At 42.6% G+C, this 12,697-nt stretch overlaps 1 protein-coding gene across 1 annotated transcript in view; it reads right to left on the bottom strand.

Annotated features, from left to right (window-relative positions):
* LOC139376025 (zonadhesin-like) overlaps window positions 1–12,468 on the bottom strand; it is a 209,505-nt gene extending 197,037 nt beyond the window's left edge. Inside the window, exon 1 of the mRNA XM_071118104.1 lies at window positions 12,268–12,468. The gene's annotated coding sequence lies outside the window, so the exon portion shown is untranslated. The remainder of the gene's footprint in view (window positions 1–12,267) is intronic.
* Between the last annotated feature and the right edge of the window lie 229 nt (window positions 12,469–12,697).

Below are 12,697 nucleotides of genomic sequence, written 5' to 3'. Positions count from 1 at the left end.
GAAGCCATCTGTGCCTGCCAACCCAGATTGCTTTGCGGGTGTCTCAATAAATACTGAGCAGACAGTGGCAGAGAGGCGCAGGTTGCTAAAACAGGGGCTTAACATGCCTCTTTTCCATCAGTTACCACAGTGACGATAAGTAGCCCGTGACGGACTCTCATTTGGCTGTTTTGACTCTCATTTGGCTGTGTGTACGTGTCATAGTGAATGGTGAGTTGATGTTGTACTGTGTTAATCTACTGCTGTGATTACTATGGCTTTTGTAAGTGATATGAAAGAATGTCATGATAATGAGATAGAAGAAAGGTTTTAGTGAGATGTCCTTGACCATTTATTTACCTAACCCGCCAAACACCGGTACAAATTTAAAAGGTATGAATGGTAAACAAACATGTAGCGAATGTAATAATACTGGACCATCTGATGTGAAGCCATTTCAGAGGTGACCATTGTACCGGTGTTCAGAACAGAGTAAACTTGAGCTGTCATCTTGGACATATTTGCCTCAGGGAAAAAGTTTGTCACTAGCAAAATAAGGGTAAAATATGCTCTAGGAGAAGGCATTGATTTTTAAAGAGGCTAAATCTGGTTCAAGGAAATTGCTGAGGTGTTGAAACTCTCCCTCTCTAACACATGGGAGTTTGTGCTCAGTTTGAGTCAATGCTCATTTCCAGTAAAGTCGCAGAAGTTTATTAAAATACCTTATAAGCGCTGAGTGAGCAAAATATGCCTAGGTAAAAAGTCATTAGTATACATGTAGGTGACGAGTCATCAGAATTGGTGTACTATGGGAAGAGGCTAAGGAAGCCTAGGGAATGACCCCGGGGGGTGGGAGGTGGGGGCAGACATACCACAAGAAACCGAAGTACGGAAGTATACCTGCCACAGTTCTAAAGTTGAAATAGACTGGAGATGACTCAGTAGTAAAATTATGCATCCAGGAAATACATTGTTCTCATTTTCTGTTCTGTGACAAACAGGAAGAGGGAGCAGTGACATTGATTTGATTCAGGGCATAATTGAGATTTCCGGGCTGTTGTGTACGGAACATGACACCTGAATGCATTCAGTTGTGCAACTGACAAGGTACCTACTTTCCCTTTCATTATTGTTTCCATTGCAATTTTGTACTGTCCACTATGGGCAACACGAGTGCCTATTAATGTCTAGTAGGCTCGCCTTGCAAGGATATCCCATTAAATGGGAATTTCACCCTGGCTCTGCCACGGTATATAGTCATTACTATATTAACAACATTACCTTTTTATCATAAACATAAAAATTATACAAATCACTAGCTAGAAGTAGCACATTTTCATTTCACTGGTAGAATTGGGAAGTTTAGACTCCCTGTGTATTCGTCTGCTCGTAGTGAACCACAAAGTCCGGCATTCATAGTGAATGCTGATACCGCTTGCTAGGTAGAAGGGGCATGCCCACAGACTTAAATAATTTGAAAACATTTGTTTTTCGCTGTCAATATGCCCATGTGCTGTCTGTGTCTGGCTGTGCTAATTACAAACAAGCAAGAAAATGTGTTATCTTTCACCGTTCTACCGACCAGAGATTCACCCCTATTCTGCCAGTGGCTTGCGGGTGGTATCAAGAATGATGCGGTGATCAAAGATTACCAGAGGGATTTTCAGGCTGAACTGATGGGGAATTCATTTTGACGACAGCTGAGAAGTAATGCGATACCATTGAATATGGGAAGATTCTCAAATAGAAGGAACCTAACTTTAGCTAACTTTCTAGACTAGCTGGGTAAAATAGCTAACTCTGAAAGCCATCATATATATCAGTGTAAATATCTGTTGGTATATACACTGTCAATCAATTTTGCCTATGCTATGGTAGTCACTGCTAGACTGGTAGCTACCTTCAGCAGAGTAAACATGTTTGTTTGTTTGTTCTATCTTTGACTGACAATAGCTAACGTAAGCTAACTAATGTTACCAAATAAAGAGAATCTCAATTTGGTTGATATCTATTCCACCCTTGTCTGGAAAACAATCCGTTGCTAAAAATAGATTTGTCGATACGGGTAACTCATGCTCTGTTTGAGTGTTGGCATCACTGATGAATGTGTATAAATTGTCTATGGTTGGTTAGTTGGCTCTCAGCCAGTCTCAGCTGGCTAACAATCTTGCTGCCAATTTAGTGACGCTAATTAGCAAGCTGACAATGTTGAAATATCCATCTAAGGTATGCTTAGCTAGCCAGTCAAAAAATAGATCAATAGAATTTATTGGAGTGGTTAAGCTGTGTATTTTGTTGTAGGTAGTACAGAATATGATTCCACTAACATGAGCTTCCAACTCCTAGCTCTGCACAAGGTGAAGTTAAAACCTCTTAGAGCTCCTCCCCTACTTTGTGCAATTTCCGCCTGAAGACATACCCAAATCTAACAGCCTGTAGCTCAGGCACAGAACCAAGGATATGCATATTCTTGGTACCATTTGAAAGAAAACACTCTGAAGTTTGTGGAAATGTGAATTGATTGTAGGAGAATACAACACAATAGATCTGGTTTAGATAAAACAATGAAAAAAAACATACATTTTTTTTATTTATTTTTGTATCATCCTCTTTAAAATGAACAAGATAAAACAAACATTCAGATAGGATGATGGGGACAATTTCAGTGAAAAATATAAGAGGGCAACAGTACTTGTGCAAAGTTTCAGAATGATAACTTCCAAAATGAGTGTGCTACATGACATTTATCATGAAGTCACCCAGGTGTCCCACACAAGTAGCCCAAATGTACCCAAGTGGTCAAATTGGCGAAGGTATACATTTGAAACAAATAACTATATACAAAATACCAAAATGGTATTCTAACACCCCCCCCCCCAAAAAAAAAAAAAAAATGGGGGAAAAAAAATATTGATTAAAAAAATATATGAAAAAATATATATATACATTTACAAAATAACATGGGTACTATTTACACACTTTCAATATTTGGAAGACCCTCAGTCCTCTATCAAATCAAATCTATTTATATAGCCCCAGCCTAAAACCCCAAACAGCAAGCAATGCAGGTGTAGAAGCACGGTGGCTAGGAAAAACTCCCTAGAAAGGCAAAAACCTAGGAAGAAACCTAGAGAGGAACCAGGCTATGAGGGGTGGCCAGTCCTCTTCTGGCTGTGCCGGGTGGAGATCACAGTGGTTGTAGAGGGTGCAACAGGACAGCACCTCAAGAGTAAAAATGAACAGTTTAGGGTTCCATAGCCGCAGGCAGAACAGTTGAAACTGGAACAGCGGCAAGGCCAGGTGGACTGGGGACAGCAAGGAGTCATCATGCCAGGTAGTCTTGACACATGGTCCTAGGGCTCAGGTCCTCCGAGAGAGAGAAAGAGAGAATTAGAGAGAGCATACTTAAATTCACACAGGACACCAGATAAGACTCCCATTCGGAGTCAGTGTCACTGTGAAAGAAAATGTTCAGTTAGAATAGTTTCACATATGAGCCCTGTATCAACAGGTATAATAAACATATATATATAGAGAGAGTACAGAGAACATATGGTTGAATACATTATTATGACCAGCTAGATCTACTGTCTTTATTATATTACAACAGACCAGCTGTATCTACTGTCTCCATTTCACTTTGGCCATTGTTGTGTGGGCCTGCCCTCCCCTCAACAGCCTCAAATAGGCTATTTCATGTGGGTTGGGGTGGCGCGGCAGACACACGCATCTCACATTTCATGACATTACATGTTTATATATTGCTTCTAAAATTTACAAAAAACCACAAATAATATTTTATATTATTAATTTCAAACAAGTGCATTAGCATGATAAGAACTTACCAGTCCAAAACGATGTCCTCTCCTGTTCAAAAAATATTCCTCCACAATCGCTAAATGAATCGTCCTACAACAATCTCTATCTCACCTTCCCAATCAATGTATTCTAAAATTGTGTGTACATCTGTATATCTAGACTTAGATTTAGCTTTCCCTGACTTAGTCGCCATAATGATTGATATATAAACAGCTGAATCTGCGCGTTTACCAAACAATGCAATGCGTAATATGTGTTTCTCCTTCCGGTATGAAACTTCAATAGCGAATTACTCACTTTACGCTGGAGCTTACTACATGGGTTGGTCTTGCAACACATAAACATGACCTATTACCGTTTACCTCAGCTCATTGGCTATCTACCCAGCTAGATTTCAAGACGATCAGTGGTCATTGGGTTAAAAGACAGTCAATCAGCGAAACAGAGGAAAAATCATTGGTGCACAATGTCATGACTTGTTGTCTTCAAATCGGTTTCATTCAGTCAATACGTCCTGCGAAAGGGCCCATCAGGTTTGATTGTGTTACAAACAAACCAGTTGATTGCAGTGAAACCAAACAGGACTGGAAATGTCACGTTCTGTGTGGGTTATTTACCTGGAATGTGTCGTCGAAAATGTAATGAGACGGAATTCACAACACAAGCGGTTCACAAAATGTTTTCTGTTAGGCTATAAAAACGGATTTTATCAAACAAAAGATCATTCATTGTGTAACAATGAGCATTGGAATTGCAAACAGATGAAGATCGTCAAAGGTAAACTATTTATTTTAATGCAGTTTGTGAATATGTTACGCCTGTGCTGGTTAAAATGGTTGTTTTTTATGGGGCTCTATGCTCAGATAATCGCATCGTATTCTTTCGCAGTAAATCATTTTTTAAATCTGACAACGCAGTTGGATTAGCAAGATTCTAGGCTTTCGATACATGTGAGACACTTGTATTTTCATGAATGTTTAATATGACTATTTATGTAGCGATCATCGTAAGTTGTGGAATTTCAGCCCGCTAGCGGGTTCCGTGCGCAGAGGGGTCAAAGTGACCAAAATATTTACAAGCTGATGGCTAAGATAGCTCAATTTACAGTAAGCAAAGTATAAACATGAATTGGGTAGTGTATGGTTTTCTGAAGTCATTCCACCGTGCCCTGCTGGAAATACCCTAAAACGGGGGCATTTGGGGTACACACGCATGAGGGAGCAGAACAAGATTGTGGGACAGAAACCAGCAAGGGACACTGAAAGGTATACATTTAGACACAACCTCATTATTCTCTCTGGAGATTCTCAAAACACAATACAAGACATGTCTACAACATTCCTCTGCAAAGGGCTACTATTGCTAAGCTACAGGACTGTTTTGCAAGCACAGACTGGAATATGTTCCCGGGATTCCTCCAATGGCATTGAGGAGTACAATGAGTACTCGATGACGTCATCCCCACAGAGATCGTACTTACATACCCCAACCAGAAGCCATGGATTACAGGCAGCATCTGCACTGAGCTAGAGGCTAGAACTGCCGCTTTCAAGGAGCGGGACTCTAACCTGGAAGTTTATAAGAAATCCCGCTATGCCCTCTGATGAACCATCAAACAGGCAAAGCGTCAATATAAGACAAGTCGTACTACACCGGCTCTGACGCTTGTCGAATGTGGCAGGGCCTGCAAACCATTACAGACTACAAAGGGAAGCACAGCAGAGAGCTACTCAGTGACACGAGCTTAACGGACGAGATAAACTACTTCTATGCTCGCTTCAAGGCAAGTAACACTGAAACATGCATGAGAGCACCAGATGTTCCGGAAGACTGTGTGATCACGCTCTCCGCAGCTGATGTGAGTAAGATCTTTAGACAGGTCAACATTCACAAGGCCGCAGGGCCAGACGGATTACCAGGATGTGTACTGCGAGCATGCGCTGACCAACTGTCAAGTGTCTTCACTGACATTTTCAACCTCTCCCTGTCCGAATCTAGTCCGAGTCTGTAATACCAACATGTTTTAACCTCTTTCAGGGGGCACTATTTTTATGTTTGGAAAAATAACGTTCCAAAAGTAAACAGCCTATTTCTCAGGCTCATATGGTAGAATATGCATATAACTGACAGGTCGGGATAGAAAACACTCTACGTTTCCAAAACTGTCAAAATATTGTCTGTGAGTATAACAGAACTGATATTGCAGGCGAAAACCTGAGGAAAATCAAACCAGGAAGTGGCTTCTATTTTGAAAGCTCCATGTTCCATAGCCTGCCTTCGCTCCATTTAATGGGGTATCAACCATATTCCTTTTCCTATCGCTTCCTCAAGGTGTCAACAGTCTTTAGACATATTTTCAGGCTTTTATTTTGAAAAAATGAGCGAGAAAGATGACATCGCTTAGTGGATAGCTGGGTGTTCGCATGAGTTTTGCTTGCGCAACAGAGTGGGGCAGCCATTGTCTCTCCCTCTCCTACTGAAAAAGAGACAGTGCCGGTTGATATATTATCGATTATATATTTTAAAAACAACCAGAGGATTGATTATAAAAAATGTTTGACATGTTTCTGTGGACATTACGGATACTATTTGGTATTTTCGTCTGCGTTGTCGTGACCGCTCGAGCCTGTAGATTTCTGAACATAATGTGCCAAACAAACTGAGGTATTTTGGATATAAAAATAATCTTTATGGAACAAAAGGAACATTTATTGTGTAACTGGGAGTCTCGTGAGTGAAAACATCCAAAGATCATGTAAGGTAAGCGATAATTTGATTGCCTTTCTGATTTTTGCGACCAAGCTTCTTTGATGCTAGGTGTTCATAATGTTTTGTCATGCGATCGATAAACTTACACAAACGCTTGGATTGCTTTTGCTGTAAAGCATATTTTCAAAATCTGACATGACAGATGAATCAACAAAAAGCTAAGCTGTGTTTTGCTATATTGCACTTGTGATTTCATGAATATAAATATTTTTAGTAATATTTTTTGAATGTGGCGCTCTGCAATTGAGCAGTTGTTGATGAAAATTATCCCGCTCGCGGGATGGGTGCATCAATAAGTTTTAAGAGAACATTGACAATTGTTAGGGCCTTCCTCTGACACAACCTGGTATAGAGGTCCTGGATGGCAGGAAGCTTGGCCCGGGTGATGTACTGGGCCTTACGCACTACCCTCTGTAGTGCCTTGTGGATGGAGGCCGAGCAGTTGCCATTCAGGCAGTTATGCAACCCATCAGGATGCTCTCGATGGTACAGCTGTAAAACCTTAGAGGATCTGAGGACCAATGCCAAATCTTTTCAGTCTCCTGAGGGGGAAAGGTTTTGTAATGCCTTCTTCACGATTGTCTTGGTGTGCTTGGACCATATTAGTTTATTAGTGATGTGGACACCAAGGAACTTGAAGCTCTCAACCTGCTCCACTACAGCCCTGTCGATGAGAATGGGGCGTGCTTGGGCCTCGTTTAATTGTAGTCCACCATCATCTCCTTTGTCTTGGTCACGTTGAGGGAGAGTTTGTTGTCCTTGCACCCCACGGTCAGGTCTCTGACCTCCCTATAGGCTGTCTCATCATTGATGAGGTGATCAGGCCTACCACTGTTGTGTCAACAGCAAACTTAATGATGGTGTTAGAGTTGTGCCTGGCCGTGTGGTCGTGACTGAACAAGAAGTACAGGAGGGGACTGAGCATGCAACCCTGAGGGGCCCCCTTGTCTCTTTCTCTCTCTCTTTCTCTTCTCTTGTAGGACCTGAGCCCTAAGACCATGCCTCAGGACTACCTGGCCTAATGACTCCTTGCTGTCCCCAGTTCACCTGGCCGTGCTGCTACTCCAGTTTCAACTGTTCTGCCTGCGGCTATGGAACCCTGACCTGTTCCCTGGACGTGCTACCTTGTCCCGGACCTGCTGTTTTCGACCCTTTCTCTCTACCGCATCTGCTGTCTCTAACTCTGAATGATCGGATATGAAAAGCCAACTAATATTTACTCCTGAGGTGCTGTCCTGTTACACACTCTTCAACCACTGTGATTATTATTATTTGACCCTGCTGGTCACCTATAAACATTTTAACATCTTGACCATGTACTGTTAAAATCTCCACCCGGCACAGCCAGAAGAGTACTGACCACCCCTCAGAGCCTTGTTACTCTCTAGGTTTCTTCCTAGGTTCCTGCCTTTCTAGGGAGTTTTTCCTAGCCACAATGCTTATACATGTAATGGGTGTGTGCTGGTGGCAGGGAAGTCAGGCGCAGGAGAGTGAACTTGGTATAAATGTGGCAGTTTATTAAAAACTCAGAAAACCAATATATAAAAAAATTATATAAAAGGGTACAAAACCCGTCACACACCAGAACATGACTTGCACAAAACATACAACAAACAATCACCGACAAAGACATGAGGGGAAACAGAGGGTTAAATACACAACATGTAATTGATGGGATTGAAACCAGGTGTGATGGAAGACAAGACAAACCAATGGAAAATGAAAAATGGATAAGCGATGGCTAGAAGGTCGGTGACGTCGACCGCAGAACACCACCCGAACAAGGAGAGGGATCAACTTCGGCGGAAGTCATGACAATACAGTACATCTGCTTTGCTTGCTGTTTGGAGTTTTAGGCTGGGTTTCTGTATAGCACTTTGTGACATCGACTGATGTAAAAAGGGCTATATAAATAAATGTGATTGATTGAGGATCAGCGTGGCGGATGTGTTATCTACCCTTACCACCTGGGGGCGGCCCGTCAGGGAGTCCAGGATACAGTTGCAGAGGGAGGTGTTTAGTCAAAGGGTCCTTAGCTTAGTGATGAGCTTTGAGGGCACTATGGTGTTGACCACTGAGCTGTAGTCAGTAAATAGCATTCTCACATAGGTGTTTCTTTTGTCCAGGTGGGAAAGGGTAGTGTGGAATGCAATAGAGACTGCATCATCTGTGGATCTGTTGATGTGGTATGCAAATTGGAGTGGGTCTAGCGTTTCTGGGAGAATGGTGTTGATGTGAGCCATGACTAGCCATGAAATACTTTGAAAGACGTGAGCACTACAGACGTGAGCACTACGGGTAGGTAGTCATTTAGGCAGGTTACCTTCACTTCCTTGGGCACAGGGACTATGGTGGACTGCTTGAAACATGCTGGTATTACAGACTCAGACAGTGAGAGGTTGAAAATGTCAGTGAAGACACTTGCCAGAGTGCTCAGAATACACGTCCTGGTAATCCGGCTGGCCTTGCAGCCTTGTGGAGGCTGAAGCTGGTAGAAATTAGGTAAAACTGATTTGTTTCCCTGTCCCCGGACACTAGGAGCGCCGCCTCTGGATGAGCTTTTTCCAGTTTCCCTGTTTATGGTGGTATACAGCTCATTGAGTGCGGTTTTATTGCCAGCATCGGTCTGTGGTGGTATGTAGACAGCTACGAAATATACAGATGAAAACTCTCTAGGTAGATTGTGTGGTCTACAGCTTGTCATGAGATACTCTACCTCAAGCGAACAAAACCTTGAGTCTTCCTTAGATATCGTGCACCTGCTGTTGTTTACATATATGCATAGGCCCCCGCTCCATGTCTTACCAGAGGCTGCTGTTCTATCCTGCCAATAGAGTGTATAACCCGCCAGCTGTATGTTCTTAATATACTCAAGGCTACCCAAGGCTAACCTGCATTCTATATTACACAAAGGATTGTAGTATTTTCTCTGATTACATCAATCATTTTTCCATTTTGCACATTCTTCAAATGTCGCAGGTTTATGTACTATTAATAGATCTGCCAAAGCGGATTTACTACACAATATACAATTGTCCATCCCATGTTTTGTTGCCGTATACTGAGCCCACTTATACCAGTCATTTTTTGCTACTTCCTCCAACGATTTGTCCTTGTGCAGTTCTGGGGTTAAATTACCAACTGGAGTCACAGTGTCTTTTTCTTGAGTTAGACTGTTGGGATTGGTTAGAAGGTTCCAAATATTTTGGAGGAACCCACCTGATTCTGATGCTTCTGGCTTTTTCGTAATGCCAGTGGAAGGAAGCTGGGTTGTAACTGCTGTTGTGATCACTGCAGCCGTTACTGTTGTTTTTGGTTCCGTCATATCCCTTCTCTGTCTTGTCAAAGGCTCCAGAGTGGGATCAATCTGGATGATAGTCACACTATTCCCTTCAGTCCATTTAGTGCTAACTATTTCTATTATATATTATTCTCCTTCTTTACGTCACGCTTTCCATGGTAATCAGCCAATTAGCTTCTCCTTTGTTTATTTTTAGGTTGAACCCTTCTGAGTCCCAGATGGCGTCTCCCAATGTCTGATAATGGGTCCATCCACAGAGTGCTAGAGGTCTGATTCTCCTGATTGAGACGGACCTCTGAACTTCTGCTTCTGTTATTATTTGGGATGGAATGGGATGGAATGGGGATGCTAATCCTATTGTCTTTAGTAGAAACTTGTCTTCTTACCCTATTTCTGGCATACTTTATGGTTGTAGATTGGTCTGTTACCATGTTTCCTAGGTTCACTACTGTTGCCTTCAAGGCCATTTCACCGCTCTTCAGTTCTGCTGGTTTCCATTGTATGTTCAGGGGCCCATCCAAGGGCTGAGAAGTAAATTGTGGGAAAATCTCCCTGCCCTTCTTCTGGTGGTATTTCTCCCTCCAACCGGAACGGACTTCCGTCAGAGAAAGCATTGATTTCAGGGAAGAGCACTTCCCATTCCTCTGCTGGCATTTCGTGGTCCCATTGTAAAGGGCTTCCATCAGGGATATCTGCCAGAGGAGGTATGTCATCAGGAGTAACAGGCATGTCACTCCCCCCCATCCCTGGACACTCTGGCCCCTCAGTAGAGAATATCCATTGTTTGCAGGTTTCTGCACCTGCTTCATCCTCTGCTTCCTTCTGGCTCCTGAATGGCGCATCAACATCCTGGCTCATGCCTGGTGTATCGACATCTTGGCTCCTCCCTGGCACATCAACCTCCTCTGCATCCTCATGGCCCAGTGGTCATTTCCTTCTCCCTGCTGGGACTTTGGTGCAGTGGTTTAGATGGTCCCATGTGTTGCTTCCTTTCACCTGGATGGTGGTTGACGTGGCTCGAGCCACTTCGTAGGGACCCTCTCTCATTGGCTGGTTCCACTTCCTCCGGAACACTCGGAGATAGGCCAGATCTCCTTGTATCACCGGACAAGGCCCTTCCGGTCCTGCTTCTGTTCCTGGAGATAAATAGCTTTGTTGTTTGTTAGTTGTTGTTTGTTAGTTTGTTAGTTGTTTCACATATGCTTTTAACTCTTTTTGCAATTTTTCTAATGAGGGACCTTTATAAAGCCCTCCTAGAGTTGGTACAGGCATGGGTCGACCCGTAAGCATTTCATGCAGAGGTAGATGCGTGTTTCTGTTAGTTTCCATGTGACAGCTCATTAAACATATAGCTCAGTATGTGATTTTTAGTTTCCTCTCTAGTTAGTGTATGATGGTTCCTGGACATACTAATTACTTCATACTTCTAATATTATGCAATTTCATTAGTCATTCATGTATCGTTTACACTCCCCTCTCCAAGCACGGGATCAGATGCGTCAATTCTGTCAGGCCAGACTGAAGTGATGTCACAGGAAGGGTGTGCAATCCCCTCTCACCAAGGACAGGCAGCATTCACTCTCACTTTCACACTTCTATTTACGTTTTCCCTAAAATGACCTGTAAATTTATCTCCGCCTCTGATACACTTCCTCAACACAGGAGGCAGTATTTATACAGGATTTACACCTATCAAAACTGACCTTTGCCAAATTGTGTCAAAGCGTTATTGTAATGTTATTGCATTGTATTGTATACACTCTCCCATTCAGACCTCCACTAAATTGAGTCGGAGCGGTATCCATAGGATTTTCCTATTTATTTGTGCTGACCCTGCATACAGACAGTAGTCACCCCAAACTGAACTAGGCAGGCCAGCCAGTCAGGGCAAACAGATGCACCGAACCAGACCGGACAAGTTCCCAAGATGAACGGTCTGGTGAGCGTGATGAACTGAATGACACACCCAACTCGGACCACCTGATCAAGCTGAATGGCCTGTGTTTGCACACTAACCCAGACAGATCCTGAAATAGATGCGTCATAGCAGATAGAATCAGACAAGATAATCTCTACTCAGACAGGCCACTCATGCGGGTCAAATGAACCACCTGAACAGAGCAAGTGAACGGCCCCATCCAACTGAGCCACCTGACACCAATGAGGCGTACAACTCCCAATCCACAATGCCCACACAAATATTTCAACTTATTCTTGAACTATTGTAACCCCAAAAGCTTTTTCGTAACATTCATGCATGCAGTTATTGAAATAAAAAGCTCCCAGTATCTATTAGTTTGTCTAAAATTTGGAGAGACCTACTTGGTGCTCCTATTGCTGAGGCAGGATTCCTGAAGCAAATCACACAAACATTAACTGTAAGTAAGAACTGAGCTTACCTGATAGAAAAGGGTGGCCACCTGTTTGTGAGACTTGCCATGAAGACCCGACATCAGCGACAAAAGTTTCATGGTTCACTGGTCCCTTGTAGCCACTCCCACTCACCATTTATGTCGTGGGAATATTGAATCAAATATTTCTCAGATACCGGAACTTGTAAATCAAAAATACTTTATTACAAAAGTAACAGAAGCCGAGCAATTCCATGGAACGACTGACTTCTCTTGTTCAAAACATCAGTATTTATACATTTCCACCAAACATGTTCCCTCCTTCCTATGTAAATGATTAACTCCCCTTGGCCTTGCGCCACCATTATCTTTCTGTTTTAATTCTGGCTTGTTCACAACCCACATCTGACACAGTTTAGATTATATCGGTGGTGGAACCACAGGCTCACTATAAAAATAATACATTTATTACATATAT

The sequence above is a fragment of the Oncorhynchus clarkii genome, chromosome 20, assembly GCF_045791955.1.
Source record: "Oncorhynchus clarkii lewisi isolate Uvic-CL-2024 chromosome 20, UVic_Ocla_1.0, whole genome shotgun sequence".
NCBI classification, from domain to species: domain Eukaryota; kingdom Metazoa; phylum Chordata; class Actinopteri; order Salmoniformes; family Salmonidae; genus Oncorhynchus; species Oncorhynchus clarkii.
The sequence above is the reverse complement of the archived record's forward strand: the minus strand, read 5'-3'. Positions and strand labels throughout refer to the sequence as shown.